Below are 21,476 nucleotides of genomic sequence, written 5' to 3'. Positions count from 1 at the left end.
TCCCAAACCTGGAGAGCTGGCATAGCAATCCTACCCCCAGCGCTTTCAGGGGGTAACGCTTTTTCAGAAAAGATAATGCTTGGGATGCTTCTCATTTGGTTTGGGCACTCCACAGCTCCCAAAAGAGGGGCTGCTAGCAATGCAGCAGTGCAATGACTGGAGATCACTGCCAAGACCCTGGAGATGCAGCTGGCACAGGGCATCGGACCACAGAATCACAGAATCGTATAGGTTGGAAAAGACCTTTAAGATCATCGAGTCCAACCGTAAACCTAACACTACCAATACCACCACTATACCATGTCCATAAGCACCTCATCCAAACATCTTTTAAATACCTCCAGGGATGGTAACTCAACCACTTCCCTGGGCAGCCTGTTCCAATGCTTGATAACCCTTTCAGTGAAGTAAAATTCCTAATATCCAGTCTAAATCTCCCCTGGCACAACCTGAGGCCATTTCCTCTCATCCTCATCCTCCACCAATGTGGCCCCTGCTCCCAAGGGGGTTTCCAGGGCTCATTTCCTTGCTTCTTTTTCAGCCATGCTTTTTATGCTACTCCAGGGTGGCAGCTCCCAAGGTTAGGGTGAGGTTGGGAGCCTGATTGAAGTCCAATGGCAGAAGTGACCTTTGCAACCAGAATTGAGGTTGCGAGTCCAATAGCAAAACCAGGAATGGGGCAGGCAATGAATATTTTTCCCTTTCCATAGCTTGCTCTCTGTCCCACAGCTTTTGTTGTTTTATTTTTTTTTTTTAAGATCAGCTGTTTCAAAGCATAACACAGAAGAATTTTCCCCCTGTTTAAAAGCCATTTATGCCCCACCTCGAGTGCAGAAAGTTGAAATTTGGCAGGGAAACAGAGAGAAGTTCCTTGGAGTAGCTTTCTGTGAAAGATTTGGGACCTCAGAGTTACATACCAAGGTTTCACAGCACATTTTGTACCTATTTTGTTTTAATACACTCATAAACAAACTGCTCAGGAAGACTTCTCAGCACATATCGGGTCAAATTAACCACATGTTGCGAGACCTAAGGCTTGTGAATATGGGCACCATTCAGGCAGAGAAACTCAGGCTTGCCAAATCTCTCCGGAAAACATTGTGGCCTTACACAAGTGTCTGCACCAAGCAAGCTTGCACTGACCTTTTATGTCTCACATCCACGGTCATACCAACAGGAACACATACAACTTGTAATTCCCATAAGGAAAAAAATACTCAAAAAAGAAGCTCTAACCAATAGTCCTCAGAGATCTCAATGGCTCGGGTGTGCTTTCAACTATGAAGAAGAGAAGGTCTGGGGTCTTTTCTGCTTTGGGTTGGGTTTGGGGCTAGGGTTTTATTTGCTGGTTTTTATGCTTGCCTGTAGATCTTGCGTAATCAAAAATAGAACTGTAAATTCATCAGCTGCTTTGTTCTGTGCAGTAATTCACTCGGCTCTATTCACAGCTCAACCTCATCCTGCATTGAAACTCACATGCTTTGGTTTGTTACGCGAGCATAGTCTAATTTCAGAGATCACAAAAATAATATTCCAAGTTTAATCCCAAAGAAAGGATTACTAGGGATCAAATCCATTATTTCACAATAAATCCCTTTTATGTCTTTTTTTTTTCCCCATCAGCAATCAAAGCAAGTGGATTTCAGCTCTAAAACGCTGCTGCTATACAGCAGAAGAGATCCTTGTTCAAGGCACAGGGCTCAACATTTACTTTCATTTTTTGCACAGTATCAAAGGAGATTTATTTTTTTCCCCCTTGCCAAAAATAAAGACTGGTCTAGATTCTCAGCTGCAACTGAGAGCACTGGGAGAGAAAGTAGCTGCAGCTCATTTTTGCAGCTTCCTAATCTTGTACAACAGTTTCTAATGTTCTCGGTTGTCCACAGCCCGCCACCACTGTTTCTTCATTTGAGAGTCTGAACCAAAGAGCCAAGCTCTGGCTTCAGCAAGAGGAGATTCAGAGACCACCAAAGGGGTTTTTTTTCTTCTAAATACAAGGCCAGACTCAGCTCACCAATTTCAGCTTTTTTCTTCATTGATATTTCCATAGTTTGCTGTATGAAGCTAAGCAGATGATACAAGAGCCTTTAGCATCCCACTATCCAGGGATGGGACATTGCAGCTCTAATCCCTTGCATGTGTGTTTTCTATACAACATGGACAGAGTCACCAGCCACAGAGCCCTAGACCTGCTGGCCTTGCTGGAGGGAACAACAATGCTAGCGCGGACAGAGGCAGACACCTGCTCCCCCTTTATCACATCTTATGGAAGACACAAATGGAAACAAAATTGCTATCAGCCTTGACCGTGTGCTATGTATAAATAGTACAAACCGGATTGGGCAAAACAGATTGTGCATCATCATTACTGTGAAGTCAGGCTCTTTATGGTTCCTCTGCTAACCCGACCATATTTTTAGTCCTAATCTCAATCTGTTTGAATTAGCTCTGCTAAAGCAAACAGAATTATACAGGTCAGATCAATTATTATGAAAAATTCAATTATGACAGTGCCATATGTGGCACTATAAAAAGAACACAGCTGTACATATGGCTGATGAAAGTAACAGCATTTAACAGCACAAATGTCCACGACATTGTGATGTCCTTTAGTCCTTCAATGCTTTCTACGTGGGCCACATTGAGAGGAGGAAAAGTGCCTACACTTGTCCTTTTAGAAAAACTGCACCAGCTTTCAAATGTCCCTCTCCACCACCCTCCACAAAACCCAGAATCATCTCATGGACATTGCATGGAGCATTGAGAGTTTCTTTTAGGAGGTGGAGCTGATCCTGCTTGTGTCATGAAAATTTCCACCAAAAATAAAAAAACTCAGATTTGCCCAACATTTCTTAAAACAAAAGAGCTGCCTTGTTTCCCTATGGATGCTTGTGACTACAAGGCTCTAAATCCTTATGCCTGAGCAGTCATTCTCAGCAGAAATCATGACTGACAGCACACCTTGCATGCGCTGTCAAATGTGCAGGTTAAATCGAATATGTATCATCATGTGCAGGGCTGGGACTTGAACATCTGAGCACACAACCTGAGAAGAGGAATGCTGCATGCACTGGAGATTCATCCCTTTTCCCAGGAATGGGGGCAAATTTCTGCTCATCACAAAAGCAGCATTGAAGCAAAGCCTGCTGAGTAATGCATAAGTCCTAAAAAAAAATCCAACAAAATGGAAAACTTCCCACTCCATGCTTTGGTGTCACAGGATCCAGGCCTCTCAAAAAAACTGGGAAGAGGAGGAAGACCTTACTGTGCCCTGGTAAAGAGGAGATCTGGCCAAGCTTGTGCCACCAGCCTCCTGGCTCCCCTTGTGCTTTCATCGCCTAGAGCAGTGATGTCCAAAGTGCGATGTGCAAGATGATCCATTGGGTTGCAGGAAGAAATATTAGAATTTCAGTAGCACATATATATAATTTATAAATAACTATATACACATGCCTTGGAGGTGCATGCTCAAAAATGTTTTGCAGATAGGGGTGCACGATCAAAAAAGTTTGCAGATCACTGACCCAAGGGAATCCCCACTCCCAGCAGCAGTTTCAGCCCAAAAGCTCAGGAAAAGCAGCTGCTACAGCAGTGCCCACTGCCACCCCTGCAAAGCTGAGGGAAGGGGAGGGTGAGACCGTCCATCACCCCCTGCATAGGAGAGGAAGCGCAACTGGCATTCATCACAGCAGTGAAACCAGCTATGCAAAGCACTGTCCTAGTTATGGAGGAAACCAGCCAGGGAAACAACACCAAAATAAAACCCCAAACCCAAGAGAAAATGCATTTTCTTCACCCTCCGTTCTCCACAGAGATGGTTTTGGTGCTTGTCATAGCAGGAGGAGGTAAGCTGCTTCTAGGGAGAAATACCATGTCCCGGCATTCCTTTTCAGCCTGTAAATGAAATAGAAAGGAAGCAACCAGGACTAGAACACAAAGCAAAAGCCTCTGAGAAGTTGCCATCAACTCAACACAAAAAAAAAAAAAAAAGCCCTCAGTGGATTGACCAGTGTTCAAAAATACATCCAAAGGATGCTCTTCCACGTCAAACTGCACTGGCACACTCCTTCTGCACGGGCTTCCAGATGGTCCATCTTTTTTAGCCCTTCCTTTATTTTGAGCGGACAGCCTGAGGCACAGCAGGACTATATAATTGCTTTATTTTAGAGCAGAGAAAATAAAAGTTCTCCTAGCAAAAAGAAATTATTTTTCTAAAAATAAAAAAACCAAAATTTTTCAGATTTCCTTTTATTCTTCTTATTCTTCCCCACACAAACACACACTGTTTAGAGAGCACAGCTCAGCAGAGATTTAAAGGAGCCTCTTCATGGTTGATAGCCCCTGTATTGCAGCCACTGATTCACAGATCAGGTTTTTTTTCAAGTCTAAATCATGCACTCCATGCTGGACAACTTCAAGTGCGACAGAACAGAGCCTATACACTATAAACCTATTTCTTAAACAGTTTTCAAGGTTCTCAAAAATGAACCTGTTAAAATGATTTCACACTCTCTTTCTGTAAAAAAAATACTAATTTGTTGGGGTCTGCTATGGAACCAATTGACTTCAGGAGGCAAACCTTAAATCTTTATAATTATGTACTGCTTAAGTGTGATACTAGAACAGGTGTTAATACCAAGGGAAAAACCCAGCCTTGCATCTCCAGGGGTTTCAGGGCTGTGAATTGAACAAGTTGCTTTTCCTGACACCATGTTCTGAAAAAGGAGGGGAAAATAATCAAGAAGAGCATGCGCATGCAGTAGGAATCAAAATGCTTTTTACCATTTCTCTTTTCCTCTTTCAAAAAGTTGCTTGATAGGATATCTGCAGAAGGGAGGGAAGGATCTCCCAAAGATGACATGCTCCAGATCCCAGTCATGACCATAGTGTGATGCTCTCATGTGCTAGGGCTCCAAGGCACATCTCCCACCAAAAATATACAGCTTAAGCAGGCACCCAAGAAGTCCATATGCTCACACAACTAAAGAAGCTGTTGGTTTAGGAACCCAGCAGCGGGCCTGTTCACATCTGATCCTCCTTTGTGCTTGGCACAAGAGCTCACCCCTGGAAGATGCTAAGGGGAACAATCTGAGTTGATCAGAAACACAAAGCCACTCAGTCTCAAAAAAAGCTTGGATGCGAGCCAAACAATACAAGTTTTGAAAATTATTTTAGACTAAATTCTTCCTCAGGACATGATCTCCAAGGGTGAAAGCTTGGCCCCACTGAGGCCAAGAGCAAAACTCCTGCATACCTCAGCAGGACCTGGCTCCCACCCAAAGCAAACTTTTCAAGTCTCAGTCAAGCTCTTCAGCTGCAGACATTAATTTCTATTATTTTTGTAGCCTTTTTGTCTCACCAAAGGGATCCTTCCACAGTGGCCATCCAAGAGCTGTTGACAAGACGGAAGAAGTTTAACCTGCAATTGAAAAAGAAGTACATAATTTTTTTTTCAGTTAAAAGCAGTATGTTTGTGACGCGGTCTCCAAGTGTGTCGGTGTCAATCTGGCCAGTGGAGGAGTCCCACATAGCTCAAACCCTTTGGGGACTGGGACTATGCTCTGTTCTATTTCTGCATAGCACCTAACCCTACAGGACCCTGCATCTGCAATGGGAGCCTTCCAGAGACCATGGTAAAAGCAATTATAAATACAAGTATTTTGATTTTTAGCCTTGTTGACTTTCCTTTTGCCAGCATTGTTTGTCATTCCCAGCAGACTGAAAGCATTTTTTCCTCATGGGGAAGAGCACTGTGACAATGATGTTGAAGTGCTCTCCAGTTTTACATTTGGAACAACAGTAACAAGTAAAACATGAACTCTCAGTTTTACAACAAGTTTTGTAACTTCTGGTGATTTGTTTTAAAGCCTCTGCTCCTGAAAACCAGTAGTTACACCAGTCTCAATTCTTGCTGTCAGAAGGAAACCTCTAGTCCACATGGCCACAGGGTATGGCTCAAAAACATGACCCTCAGCATGTCAAAAAGCTGGGAAACAAAGAACAGCCCATGCTGGACTAGTTTTGTTCTTTGAGATCACCGTGGGCCAGCCAGGTCATCACATGTCTGACAGTGATGAACACCCATCGCATACCAGCTCCATGGCACCCGACCACAAGAGCAGAAGTGACCATAGTGTCTGCCAGAGGAAAGGCTAGGACAAATTCACCCAAGCAATCAGCAATACCAATAACCATAACTAACGCCTGTTTCCTTTGCTCCTTGTGTTTAAAATGTCAAGAAATTTTGCCACAAGATTTTCCCCCCTGAATGCCACAAGTTCAGACCTCAACTCTCTCCTGATACCCAGAAGTTTTCACCATATGCTTGCAATTATGAAATCAGTCTCAGCAACAAGAAACACAATACACTTTGAAGGAAAGAAAATAAACTAGGTCTTCATTCTACCTTCATCTACTCTCCACATGCTCTGACATTTTTATGTAACTGGAATGGGGACACGCCCTTCTCATTTCTAGATGCCAAGCTGGTTAGCTGCCACATTATTAGAGCCCACAAATCTCTGGCTTCATCCAAGGAAGGAAGTCAGGCTCCAGCAAAGGCAAACTGCATTGAACTTGCTCAAACATGCATATTTCAAGCGCTGTCTTCTCCCACAGCCCAAAGGACGTTGCAACACCGTCAAGATAGAGCCTTAGTGTAACATGCCAAAGCAGTTGCTTACGTTAAGGTTAGGTCTGAGCCACTAAAGGCAGATGTGAATTTTAGACCTCAAGAAACGCAGGGCTACTTGAACCTCTGGCATCTCCAAAGCTTTTTCCCCAGGACACAGGGGAATCTTGAGCTTTTGTGTCATTTTCTTTGCTCACGTTTTTCAAATGTACACACAGATTGCCCATCAAGACCTTAGTATTGCTGACATCAGGTTAAAGTAATTCCACCAATGTCCTCTTAAGCCTTTGTCTTGTCTGTTGTAGCACCCACGTGATTACAACCACGCTTATGCGTCTGGGCTGGTGACAAGCAGTAAGGGCTGAAAATTGTATTTGATACTAAATGTGCATCATTTTGGCATTTCTTGAATCCATCCACCTTTTCCAATTGCACCAGGGCAGGAGAATGGGCAAGCTGCACTTCTGAAACAAGATGGAAATAATACTAACAACTACAGGAATCACAGCCAGATCTTCTGAAGCTCTTCTGGTCCTCCAAAAGAGATATGGGCAATAGAGGACAGGGCAAGCTTGAAGGTAGGGCTCCCGTAGACGTAAATAAGTTCCTGTATAAGCAGCTGTATGCCCAAGCTTAATTCTAGTTTTGGAGGCGTTTCACAGCACTTTGGCACATTAAATAAAGTCTTTGGTTGCATTCAAACACACATCAGGAAATGTCCAGTTTGCTGGATGTGTTAGTCATCTTGGCTTTCACAAGTTTAGAAGAACTCCTGAGAATATTTTGCTGTAAGGCTAAGCTTTGCCAGAGGAAGAAGTTTACAGGCAAATGACTTCTACATCACCCTTGAAGAACCAGTCCACAGAGTCATGTAAGATTTCTCCTCCTCCTCTCTCTTCACCTCAGATCAGCCCCTTGTAAGAAGTCTTAAGTATTGCAGTCACCTGTGAGTCATTTGTAGCACCTATGCCACACATGTAGCCACCTGAAGCGAGCACCACCGGAGCCAAGTTTTATGCCGCAGGAAGGACGCAGTGTTCCCTCAGCTGCACGTCTCATTCCCTCAGCAGCTGCTGTAAAGGCTGTTCTTTCTGCTATGGACACCAAAGGAAGTTGGAAAAAAACTTCTATCAACCAAAAAGAAAAGGATAGGGAAAAAAAAAAGTTAAAAATGAATAAATGTACCAAATAAATATGGAGGTTTTGTAGAGCTGATTATCTCAAAGCTGATTTCCCCTGGGACCAAAGCCCAGCTTCTAACACCACCCAACCACATCCAGACCAAATCCTGAAAATCACTGTTCACCCAAAAGGAAAATGGGCAGCTCCCTCTGATTTCTAAGTAACATGCTTTCCTTTCTAGCTATTTAGCTCCTTTGCATTTTAAACACCTTAGAATCATAGAATGCTTTGGATTGGAAGGGACCTTTACAGGTCATCTAGTCCAACCCCCCTGCAAGAGCAGCGACATCTTTAACTAGATCAGGTTGCTCAGAGCCCCATCCAACCTGACCTTGAATGTTTCCAGGGATGGGGCCTCCACTACCTCTCTGGGCAACCTGTTCCAGGGCCTCACCACCCTCATTGTAAAAAATTTCTTTCTTAAATCCAGTCTAAATCTGCCCTCCCTTAGTTTAAAACCATTGCTCCTTGTCCTGTCACAACAGGCCTTGCTAAAAAGTCTCTCCCCATCTTTCCTATAGGCCCCCTTTAAGTACTGGAAGGCTGCTATAAGGTCTCCCCGCAGCCTTCTCTTCTCCAGGCTGAACAACCCCAACTCTCTCAGCCTGTCCTCATAGGAGAGGTGCTCCAGCCCTCAGGTCATTTTCATGTCCCTCCTCTGGACCTGCTCCAACAGCTCCATGTCCTTCTTGTGTTGAGGGCTCCAGAGCTGGATGCAGTACTCCAGGTGAGGTCTCACCAGAGCACAGGGGCAGAATCACCTCCCTCAACCTGCTGGCCACGCTTCTTTTGATGCAGCCCAGGATATGGTTGGCCTTCTGGGCTGTGAGCGCACATGTCCAGCTTTTCATCCATCAGTACCCCCAAGTCCTTTTCCACAGGGCTGCTCTTGATCACGAACCTTCCTCAAGTTAGTGGCAGTTCAGAAGCAGGTGATGTCTGTGGTGTACCAAAACCCAGATGCCCTGAGGCATGCTTGCGCAGGACCACAAAATGAGTTTGAGAAATGATGACAATGTGAAAATGCTAGATAGCGTCAGCAAGAGTTGGGATTTCTTTGGAGGGAGCAGTCATTTTCTTGCCCCCCAAAAAAGTTGAAAGTATGAGAACTGGGAGAACACATGGGTTATTTATGAAATCCTCATGGTGAGGAGTACAAGAGCAGTTCATAAATTTCCACACTAGCCAGGAGACCAACCTATCTGCAGGAATAAGGGCCCAGAAGACCTGTGTGGTTAGAGCATGGCCACAGGCTAACAAACTCTCACACCAAAATAACTCACTGAATTATTGTAAGAAGTCCCACCATGCTGGAAATAATACATGCCTTTTCTTAGCAAGCCTACGAGCAAGCCTCAAATCTTTTGAGGATTTTTCACAACAAAATGTTGTTCCTGTAAAAATTTAGATTTATTAAAATTGAAGCTTTTCACAGAAGTCTATAGGAATAAGCATCAGCCTGGTGCTTAGAAGCCTTCTGGGAGGAAACATGGACTTAAATTCCCACTATAATTCAGCTCATGGACTTGAACCTAGATTTTCCACCTTAGGTTTACTACCTGATCTGGGATATAACTCTCTCCTCTTCTTCCCAGCCCAAGATCCCCCTTCTTGAGGATTCTGGTTACATCTAAGTTATTGAGCTTGGCAAGGTAACATGACCTGGTGGTTGAGACATTCCGTTTGAGGGATTTGCATGTTGTGAGGGCCCTGACCACCGCCACCAACCACAGAGCAGAAGTTCCCAAACCCTTTTTGCTGGTGATTCTACTTCCAGTTTCACTTCCAAGCTTGTGACCCTGCTTCCACAATCCCTTAGGCTCTGCTATCATCTGCAGAGCCCCATCGATCCCACCAGGCTCTGAATCTTCTACTTGGGAAACCACTTACACTGAATTGTTTTCTCACTGGTCGTCTTGATGTCTCGAGGCACATTTTTCCCTGGTGATGGAGAAGGGAACCCATCACCCACCCAACCCAGGTTATAAATTGTGGTTTTGATTCTACCTCTGAACCTTTGTGTTGTTTCTCATTGTGGCATTTATTCATCATGCAGCAAACACAGCATTGCAAACGCAGCATCCTAAGTGAAGGTCTGATGAGTTCTTATTTCCACATTTTTGGCCAGGGCACAAATTTTGTTTCAGAGCTGTTCTGTTTTGTGGTTTCAGATAAGGTCTTCAGCATGCTACGTATGCAGGCAACACTCACACTGTTCTCTGAGCAAAGTACTGATATTGAACCATTTATCATGTATTATTGCAAATTTAGGACCACAGTTTGTCACAATTCAGTGTTCAGGGGTCATTCCAGAACATCACACGGTTTTCTAAAGATGAGGCAATGACAGCATGTGTGACCGTATGGTAGATACAAGCCTGCTTGTAGCATTGCAGCATTTTCTTATAGGAGCTTTGCCTACTGAAAAGGAGGACTCTTGCAAGTCAGTGCTTCCCTTTGAGGAAAGCTGTATCTGTACAACTATTAAATATGAAAGCTAGTAAAGTCCGTGTAACTCTCTCATCACTGCACACATTTCAATACCTTGCTAGATCACAATCTTAACCCGTCTCACCTCATATCTTTATATGCATCTATTCTTTTGAGATTGCAATCAACCTAAAAGCAATGAATTGCATGCTCTAAATAACACCTCAGATATATATGTTTAATCTGGAAATAATTTTACTCTTACAGTGTGCAAGAACTGTAACTGTCTCAAAATGAGTTAGGTCCACAGTGGAGCATCTGCTCTGCTCCCTGGATTAGAGAGGATTTAGTAGGAAACCACGCTGTCAGCCTTGTAGCAGATGGTGACAGCATCATTCAAACAGTCTCTCTCTCCATATGCTGCTGCCCAAGACAATGCAATATCAGGTCTCCATAAGACAATTGATGGTCCCCATGCTAACTCTGGAGCACAGGTTGTCCTGCCTGGTGGCTCTCTGTAGGTCCCACAGCATGTTCATAATGGTCTAGACAACAGGGAATTTCTTCTTTCCCTAAATCTACAGGCAAAAGCTACCTTCCCCTACAACTTGCTAATCCCACTTGGACAGGCAACCGCAAATTCCAGCCTGGGAGCCCCGAGATGGACTTGGGCAACCTCCCCATCAGCAGGAGTCTGCTTCTGCCAAAGGACCAGGGCAGCCGTGGCATTTTCTAGGCAAGCAGCAAAAGGGGACAAAGATCCCCCTTGGTCTCTGGATGACCTGTGCCAGGACTCTGAGGTCTGTGCCCACCTTTTCCCCTTCTTTGTGGACAGCTCGAGGTCTCCAGATGAGCATCTGCTCGACCGAGTGCTGTGGCTCTGTGGCTGTTCTCCCTCTTCACCAAGAGGTGGAAGCAGAGCCCCCTTACCGTCCAGCGTACGGGGCTTGTACTAAACCCCCACATTTATTAGCTCAAAATTAGGGTCTCCCCACTTATATGCAATTACAAACAATGTTTGTCTGAAGTCAAAATGCTCAGACAAGACTCTTCACGTCCTGATGTCTGCACAGGCAATGCTGAGGGTTTTCCCTTAGTGCTGGGGTACGCAATACTCCAACAAACCAAAAAATAAGCAGTTCAGCACGATTGGTGCAGGCATCCTCTTCCAAGACCCAATAGCTCAGCTGGTTGCATGAGGGAGATCACTTGTGCAAATGCATAACTTGGCCCTGTTGCAGACCCCAGGCTTGAGATCTTGCAGTGTGAGGAGCTGGGAGAGCACGGAGCAATGCTGGGAGCAGGGGGACTACATCCCTGCATAGGGAATAGATCCCCAGGGATTAGATTCCTGCTCCTGTACACAGGAGCAAGGACAGTCATGCCCTGGAAAATGCTAGCTGCAAATTAAAATCAAAACCAGCAATATTTTTACAGGATACAACGCATGTTCCTTCTTTACTTGCACCCTCCAAACAATGAAACCCTCATACTGAAATTATGGCAAGATTGTTCCCTGAGTATTATTAGAAATATAGAGCTAATAATTATTTTTTCTAATATGGCATGCAATAAGTGATCTTGAAATGAGCACTTGGCTACCACAGGTATTTATCTGTGGTATTTAGGCAATGCTAATCGCCCAAATGAAACAAGTGAATTCAAGAATCAAAACCGGAGCAGACCTGGCTCTTATCTGTGCAGCCCAGCTTCTTGTCGTTGCTTCACATTTTTGCTCAGAGTGCTTTGTTTGCCGCTCCCCCCCCAACAGCGAATTCCCACACTATATAGAGCTGTTTTTCAGAGCTTTTATCACCTGTTGGAGGAAGAGAGTGGGTCTGGTTTACTCAGCCTAGGAATTAAGAGGATGCTATTACTATAGATCTGCATGCATGGTGGAGGCTGCAAAGCTCAATTTAAAAAAAAAAAAAAAAAAAAAAAAAACTAAGAAGCCGAAGTTACCACTAAACATTCAAGTTGCAAAAGTTTCAGTTATGCAAGCACACATTTCCTGGGTGTGAACATCTGACACACAGTAAATTAGGTGGAGAAGGAAGTTAATAAATGAGCACAACCAGCACAGTTGGAAAGTAAGTGGATTTGAAACTTTCTAAATAAAATCAGTCATTCAAACCTCTGTGCTTTGAGTCAGCCCACGCACAGCATCTCGACTTTGCAGCTGTGCACAAATGCTTGCAATCACCTCTGGAAGACATGCCAAAAAAAAAAAAGCATATACAGGTTCCCTGGATTTTGTGGAAGAGAAATACGTATTGCAGGGAGGATTTCCTGACACCCATTTCGAAATACTGTGCCTGTTACCTTAAAAAGAAAAAAAATACCATTTACTCTTCCCTTGAAAGAAAACCCTGGGCTGCTTTCCCCACCTGTCTCCATGGGGCCCTAACACCAGACTTGCTCCAGTTTGCAGATGCCTCTCTTTTACTGAGGGCACCAAACCGTTCCCAGTATCCAGATGTGGATCCCCAGTGCCGAGCAGAGAGAATTATGCCTTCCCCAGACCTGCTGCATGCGCTTTGGCCAGCGCAGCCCTGGACACAGCTGACCTTCACCACTGCCTCTGGACCAGCTCACCACCCCTTGGGACCCCAGGTCCCCTCCAGCATTGCTCTCCTTCCACCAGCTCCCCATCCCTTTTTTCCATTCAGTACCTCCCATATGGATCCCATGCCTCAAATTTGTCATAGGAGCATATTCCATCTTTGCCATCTCTCCTCTGGGCTATCCAGATCATCACAGTGTGTCTTTATGAAGTGGCATCAGCTTTTCCTTTAAAGACAAACTCTTTTTGGAAGTGTCTCAGTTGGGTTTAGACCTGCTAGCCTCCTGGAGAGCAAGTCCACTCTGCACCCTCGGTGCCAAAACCAAACAAGAGGGCTGAGTTGCTCTAGATTTTAGCAAGCAAGGAAATAATTCTGCAGCCAGCCCATGATTTAGTACAAATTTTCTGCATATTTTTTAGTTTTTTCTGTATGCTTGCTGCTCTTCATTGTTTTTCATCCACTATCACAACCACATTTGAAAGGCAAACCCTTACCTTACACCAAATTCCCTCTGTGAGAAAATTTTTCAGAAGTCTGTTGAATCAAGTAGCAAACCACACTGATGGTTAGAGTGTCTCAATTTGGTCCCTGTTATCAAATCCAGAAAAAAACCCACAGATCTCCACGGCCAAAGTCGCTCAAGAAAAACTGAAAACAAACCAAGTAATAGGAACTCCACATCCAAAAATAACCATGTCCACGATTAGTGGTTTGGTTGCTCTTATGGAATTAGAGTTCAACAAGGTCATACTCTGACGTTCTACAAGCAGGATTTGATTTTTCAAAGGGAGACCAGATTTAAGCAAGACTTGTAGACCCTTTATGGAATATAAACCACAAATTTAATCATTGACAGTTGTGCTTCTTGATTTATTACCTGGGTGCATTAAGCACTGCATAGGAAAGAGTGATCTTCTCTGTGTGACTGGGGCATCCCCAGGATGGGTCCCCAAGCGGTGGGGGATCTCCATCCTCAGGGATGCCCCAACTCACCTGGACATGGCCCCCAGCAACCTGCTGTAGCTGCAATGTTGGCCCTAGGGACCTCCAAGGGTCCCTCCCTACCCAAGGTTTTCCATCATTAAATTTTATCCAGACTGATATCATGGCAGATCCTGCTTTTTTTTCTCAGAACAGTCATCAAGGTCTTGGTCTACGCAAAAAATACCTGTTCAGTGTCCATTTAAAGTTGATGTGCGAGTGGAACTTTGGCCTGAACCACCACCATTTGGAAGTTCTGCTGAGGCCATCCATCCTACCATATAGGCTTTTTTCTTTTAATTCCCCATCATCAGTGCTGATTTACAGTCCCAGAAGCAATGACGCAGCACACTCCTGCTGTCTACAACATCCCTCCCTCTGTAGGTGGCAGGAGGCAGCTGGACAACAGGGTTTGCCATGTGAGAGGTTTCTCAAGGGGTTTTCAGCAGCTGAGGTGGTACCTGCAGACAGCAAAGAGCTGTAGCCCCTGCTTTAGTCCCTGCCGTGCTGCAACCTCAGCCTGTGATGCCAAGGCCACTAGCAGATGTTGGATTCTGGGGTGCCTACATTTTTTTTTTTCTTTTTACTTTAAGAATGGCATCTGGTTGGCTTGCAACCAAGGCTGTTATTTAGCTCCACAGCTGGCCTCAGCAGTGGCAACAGACAAACTGGGCAGCTTTGGCAGGATTTACCCAAATTCTGCGTTACTTGGCTTTTCTGAGTGCTATCTTATTCACATGCAACCTCTTATTTAGGTGACCACTTCCATAAAGCTTTTTTTTTTTTACTGGTCCCTCCAACATAACCCTTTGCCAGAGTGAGGTAAAAAAAGAGGCAATAACAACAACCACTGGTGCGAGGACACAGGAACAAGTCATGCATCAGGACGGAGAGCCCGAGCAGCAGCCGAGGACCTGCAGCCGTTGTGCAACGCAGGGCTGGACACAGCCTGGCCAACCCTGGTGCTATGACCAAACAGCACTTCTGCTGTGAGACCAGGGCCAGCACTGGAAAAATCTCATCAGCATGAAAGTTCATAAAAACAACACTGGCAAGGCTTTTCCCCCACAGAACAGCATAGAAGTGTAATGCAAATACCACAATTTTTTTTTTTTTTTTTTTTAAATACCTCATGGCCAAGAATCAACCCAGGCCAGACCCTCGCTATGGGAATCGCACCCTCCGATTATTTTCAATTAGAGGGACATCCAGACTCACCAGCCAGTTTTAATCCCATTAATGTGTTCCATGTACATGCTTAGATGTCTCCCATTCAGTCTGTCTTGCAGGACAGATATAATACCTTTATGGGAACCAAATGTATCTCATCTGTGTGAGATTCGATGTTTAAAACTTGCCAGTTGTGAGCAGAAAAGGCTGGACTAGGTGCTTTCCCATGATTGACCACCAAGCAGTATTAATTACATTATCCCCCCCCACTGCTGCCAGGGCTTAGGTCAACCTGCATCTTTGCAATGGCTTGAGTTGTCTTCCTGCAGCCTCTCTGGGAGCTGCCACCATCTCAATAGTGGCTTTTGGTAGCTCTCAGCAGCTCTCAGAGCTCTTCAGGCCTCTTCAAAGCTATCAGGAGCTACTCATCCAAAAGCCAAATGCATTACTGTGACCATTTTTCATTCAAATAGTGACATGGGAGAGCATTAGTGTTTGCCGCCCACCATGCCTCTCCCCGACTAGCATGGGGTCCCAAGGGAGATTTTTCTGACTTTAAGAACCTCTAACACCTTTCTGGTCAATTTATCCCAATGTAATTTACCTTCTAAGGTCTAACCCCAACTATTTAACCTCATCCACTGTGAACCAGCTCTACCTACCTGAAGGCTCAGGTCTCCTGCTAGTGACATTGGCAGCAGGAAGGGGAGATGGTGACATTTGTCTTCTTTTAATCCCACTGGCCCCAAATTTCTTCTCATTTACTTTTACTTCCTTGCCAGTTTTGAACAACTCCTAACATCACATTGACATCCACGGCTCTCTGTTTGCTATTTCCATCTCTTGCAGACAGTTTCAAGGCTTGGTTTGGTTTCCACTTTGAATGGAAGTCAAGCTGTCTTGACTTTCCCTCTATGCCAACCTGGCTTTTTTGCCAGCGCAGCCTTCTTTACTGGGTTACAGGCTTTGAGGCATCTGGTAAAACATCCTTGAGCAAGTCCCCATAAACTGAGACCAAACAGCAGCTAATTCCTACACCGATGTTCAGTTTCATTTTGTGTCGAGCCAATGTTTAATAGATTTCATTTGCACCGGCAGACTTTCCAAGGTGGAATTACAGTCTATAACATTTAGCGATTCCAAGAATATTTTATAATTCTGACAGCCTGCATCGCCCTCAGGCCTGCCATGGTAAACACACTCCTCCCTTTCCCTCTATTGCAGATGGCAATTTAGGCAGTCAGGGAGGTTTTGTGTTTGTTCTCTAGCGTGAGCCAAACGCTATTATTCCCCTTTTTTTTTTCTTGGAAGGACGTTGATCTGCAGGCATTCAAGAGGATTTTTCCCCTCTCTCTCCACATTTTCGGGGGCTTGGTGACATTTGCAAGAGGAAGGATCCTGGAGGCCAAGTGCCTTTCTAAGCAGATCTTCAAGATCAGCAGTCTGACATCCCAGGAAAGCCATCCCACCTGATTTCAGTAATGCTGTTTGCAAGCAGAAGCTAGCAGCATTGGTATGGAGTAACTTCACAGCTGGCATGGCATTAGATAAAGGTTGCACTAGAGCCCCCCAGACAGCTCTTCTTACCTAAATTATTCTGTGATTCTAAGCCCCGTCCTCTCTCCTCCACTAGACACTTCACCAGATTATTCCTTCATGTTTTCAGGTGCTTCGGCTTGCCTCCACATCATGATGCTGTGCTACATGGAGGCATGGCTTCCTCTTAGTTTCCTCTTTTGGAAATAGTCTAATGCAGCCACATCCTGCATTAAACCAACTGAACATGTCCGTTCAATAGGAGAGCAGCTGATGTCCCAGGTACATCACTTCCCACAGGAGCAGTTCCCTTCTTTGATGGGCTCTGTCTTCCCCATGAGACAGCGTATCCTCACCTACACATTCATCTTGTGGTGATGGACATTGTGCTGACATCTTGGTAGTGTTGGCACTCAAGGACAGGGAACTACAAAATGCTGATGTAGCTGCTGCATCCCTCCCACCCCATCAGTCTTGCACAGAGCTCAGCTGCAGATGACAAGGAAAGCAGCAACAATCAACAGCATCTCTGCTTTAGGGAGAGATGGGAGTTGACAGCCCCAAGCAGGAAAGAGGGGTAAACCTCAACCAGGGCTGCCTGTGGGCAATATCCATGGACCCACACCCCTCCAGCCCTCATGGGGAGCGCACCAGAGCTCCTTGCTAACTTAAAAAACATTTGAATACAACTGAGATTCTAGAGATTATTCTAGAGATTTAAAGGGTCACAGATCTGGGACACTGGGTGAAAAAAACATTTTTAAAGGTGCAAGAGATCATTTATGTAAAAAAAACCCCACAGTTAGACTTTAACAACTTCCCTTTCTTTCCAGAAAGATAGGTAAGTGTTTCATGAACTGTAACAGGCATTAGCTTTCCATGGCAGGAGAAACCAGTGAAGATTCCTGCAAAATACAAATAGCACAACAAATAGAATTAATAATTAATAGTAATAAATAGCAAGTTCAAAGATTGCAGAAGCAGCAGTGGTGGCTTTTACCAGGTGATCAGCTACAAGGTATTTCATCTTCTTGCTCTCTTCCCCCCATACCCTGTAGTGCATTGGCTGGAGCCCACCCAGCGGGAGTCATCTGTAGCAGGCTCCGTTGACTCTTGCAAGAAAAGCATTGATTTTCACCCTGAAAAGAAGCATCTGTTCAAGAGTAGCCCTCTATCAGACAGCATAAAAAGACATCACATTCATCCCAAAAGCCTTGCCTAATCATCCTTTTGGTTACTGCATCTAACCAAATAGATGGCTCAGGAGCACTTAATTTCCAAAATGTAATTAACACCAGCCCCACACCCCGGCTTCAGCATGCTTTAAATTAGATGCAAGTATTTATGGCTTCAGGAATAAATGCGGTCTGCATCCAGCAACCAGAAGGGGAGATCTTCCAGGGGGCATTGCACAGCCATGAGAGAGCTCCAGGGAAGCAAAAGTCACTGCTAAGCGACTTCTAGTGCCACGGCTGCTGAAGCAAAACAGGGGGAAAGTAAGGACAGAACTAGATTTAGGAGTCAGAGATGGAGGGGCATTAAATAAGTTATATTCGAAGGGAAAGTGGCTGAAAGGCAATCCCAACTTCAGAGTGAGCAGAAGAGTTCCCAAGATACCTAACAGGGCAACAAGCCCATGCTATTTACACGCCTGTGCATGCACACCCACCCACCCCCTGATGCTTCGAGAGGACAATCCCATTCAGTGTGTGCTTTCAGGCTGGGGAAGGAAATTGCTGTTAATCAATGGCAGCAAAGGCGTGGGCTAGAGGCCAGGAAAGGAGAGTCACTAATGGGCAAAGCAGATGTTGCTCAAGTCATTGCAGAAGTCAGGCGGGCCCGGGGCCAAGGGTTAGCAGAAGCGACACTGATCCAAGCAGAGAAAGCAGAGGCGCTTGGGAGGTGCAATGGGGCTTTGGTGGGACTCATCCTCCAGCTTCGCCTTGGGATGCACCTCCAGAAGAAATGTGCCGAGGCTGCTCATCCTCCCCAGGGATGAATGCACACTTCAGTCCTGTGCATCACTAATTCTGCAGAGCCAGATCCTCCCGCTGCTGTTAATTGGACTAACTTCAGCAGAGCCCCACATATTCACAGCCTCTGCTGACCTGCCACTATGTTTACAGCTCAGCCCTGGCTGGACATTTTCCTAAAAGCTCACAGAAAGCCAAAAGAGGAGGAGCAAAGAGTAATGAAAAAGCCTGGATATCTTCCCCACTCCCACGATTAAGCTAGTCATCGCTCTCAGTCCCATTTTGTGACCAATATATGTGCTTCCCCTCATTTTAGGTACACATGCATTAAGCTAAAAGAGGTAGGTTGCAGGTACGCAAGCTGGACCCCCCCCCATCGTTTTTCTTAGTTTTATTTATTTTACTCTCCACAGTCACCAAAGTAATGTTTTTTTTTTAAACCCTACACCCAGATGTTGACCTTGCTTAAGATCAACCCAATGTGGGCAGAATACGACCGAGGGAACCACGGGTAAAAGTGGGGCTGAAGCTTTGCTTGGGCTGGAGCCACTCTGTGCGTCTGAACTCCCACACCAGGGTAAAATGCTACCTCTGAGCAATTGCTGTTCTAGGAACCCTTTCCATTATGTTTATGACAAAGACTGTCATGCTGCCCAGAAGGATGCAGTCGTAGCGAGAAGCTGCCTTGTAGGGCAGAAGGGCTGACCTGGGACTTTTTACCTAAGGCTGCTTCTCCAGCCTTAATGCTGCATTCTCATTTCACCTTAAAACCATGGGAGGGGAAGAAGCACAACTGAGAGGTGATACGAGGATTTGCACATGCACATCAAATAATATACATGGTTTCTCCACGTCTTCCTTCTCGTGTGACGTGGAGATGGGCTTCAAGGAATAAGACTAAGAGTAGAACTTGATGTGTAGCATGCAATTCCAAAGCATCACTCAATCAAAATTATAACAAACATAACAAAAATCAAGTCATAAGATTAGTTTAAAGATCAGTCAAAAGACAAGAAAGAAGGATAAAAGTTACAGCTGTAGCGAGGAAAAACTTCAGAAGAGTCAATTTTTTTTCCACGACAGAGCACGTTGCCCAAATCCAACCATTAATCAATCATCACAGTAAAAGATTTCAATTCATGTTTGCCAGCAAGCACAAGGGTTTTCCTCCAAGAGGGTGTACCAAGAGGGTCAAAACCTTTACTTTTGGGCTATATAGAGGTTCTTCACCAAGAAGAGACAGCTTGAACTTCTTCACTGCAATGATTTCATTTTAAAATATTCAGGGAAGTCATTTAAATGCAAACAAGCCATGGAAAATGTTAGCCTGCTGGAGAACTTGAGAGAAAGACAACTGAAAACAGAAGTGAGAAACAGGGAAATTTTAGACTGTGGCTGCAACACCACAGCATCAAGGGATTTTTAAAAATTATTATTACTTAAAAAAAATTACAAAAAGCAGCAGCCCAATGAGGTTTGGCCATTTTATTTTCCCAAGTCCTGTGCAAGCAAGTTTGAGCTCTTAGGAGAGAAAACAACCGGCCACGGCCATGACACACATAGGCATTTTGGTAGGGGCAATGCAGACTCTCAGGAGCATGCACTAAACCACGCTAGCTCTTACTGTTCGAGCTGCCTCCGTAGCAGCTGTTAAAACAAACTGTAACATATCAAAGCAGCTCTAATTAACTTCCTGCTTTAGTACTACTTCAAAGTATTTCAGAGAAATCTCAAACCAGGGTTTTTGCAGGGCAGTTTCTAAAGGAAAGCAGTTTGGGGCTCATTCATCACCAACTCCAAACACATTTGAGATTCTCCAGTTGCTGTTTTTGTTTAAAAAGGAGGTGAAAAAGGCCACATCCATAAAACACTTCTAACACACAGCATCACCTATCACAGGAGAAGGAATCAGCAAAAAGTCAAGTCAATCCTTCTCTAAGCCATCACCTAGAAGCAGACAAGCCAGTCTGTTCCTTCCTAGTAATGTTACCTTTGGTGTCTAACTCCATTTTACCTGCAAAGGTTAAAGCTGTGTAAGCGCCCATGCAATTTGGGGTTTGCAATGTAAAGGGGCTTGTTGGGTCTGGCCATGGGGACATCTGCGAGCAGCTCCCAATTGTGGCATGGGCAGGGATGGAGGGGATGGATGGGGCCAAACCCTTCCTGGAAGCAACAGGTGATACGGGGTGCCACAGCCCCAGATCACTATCCACAGGTTCAGGTTGGACACAAGGAAACACTTCTTCACCCAGAGAACATCACACATGGAGCTGCACACAACCAACCTTTTGATCAATAACCCGCAGTAAGAACAAACTGTTGACCATTTTGGAAGCATGCAACACCCCTCTGCCACCTCAGAGCAGGTCACCTCTCCTGGTGAAACCGCACAGGCTGCATGGGAGGGCATGAGGAGCCCCACCACCAGCCAACACCACCACTAGGAACTACAGTGATGGCTGGAGCCACCTCCAGCCTTGAGGGCCACCCCAAAATGGCTTTTTTCATTATTAGCCCCATTGCTGGCCCTTTGCTCATCCAGGGCTTCCTCAAGCTCCTGAATGACACCAGGTTTTGATCCACAACATATCTCGTTTTTTTCAGTCTTGAGACATACGCTTCTATGTTTATTTACCCATTTGTTTTGATCTTTTTCTGGTCAGAGACATTTTCCCACATATCCAAGTCTGCCTCCACTTCAACACACCAGGGTCTCCCCAATCATCCACTTAATGATGCATTTTCTTAGCCTTAAATCACAAGTAGAGCATTAATAGCTTCCTCATGTATCTGCCTGAAGCTTATTTGCAAAGCCTCACACTATCCCCGTTACACACTATTAAGACCTACATGCACGAACCCTTGCCATGCTTTGTTTTAAACACTTTTTTTTTTCCCCAGAAAAAAAAAAGTTGTCATGGCCAAAAATAGAACATTTTTCCACTCTGAAGAACAAGCAGCATTCCTGGGAATTCAGACAAATAGTGTTGGTCAGAAGACGTCTAACAG

General features: G+C 44.8%; 1 long non-coding RNA gene across 1 annotated transcript; it reads right to left on the bottom strand.

Moving 5' to 3' along the window:
- Window positions 1-3,900: 3,900 nt before the first annotated feature.
- On the bottom strand, window positions 3,901-17,655 carry LOC142411490 (uncharacterized). Its single transcript, XR_012776198.1, has 3 exons — window positions 17,495-17,655; window positions 15,621-17,399; window positions 3,901-5,419 (listed from the first exon to the last, which is right to left on the bottom strand). It is a non-coding gene; the product is annotated as an uncharacterized LOC142411490 (long non-coding RNA).
- Window positions 17,656-21,476: the final 3,821 nt, after the last annotated feature.

Source organism: Mycteria americana, chromosome 6 (genome assembly GCF_035582795.1).
Source record: "Mycteria americana isolate JAX WOST 10 ecotype Jacksonville Zoo and Gardens chromosome 6, USCA_MyAme_1.0, whole genome shotgun sequence".
NCBI lineage: Eukaryota > Metazoa > Chordata > Aves > Ciconiiformes > Ciconiidae > Mycteria > Mycteria americana.
Note: the sequence above shows the minus strand (reverse complement) of the source record. Positions and strands in the feature narration are given on the sequence as shown.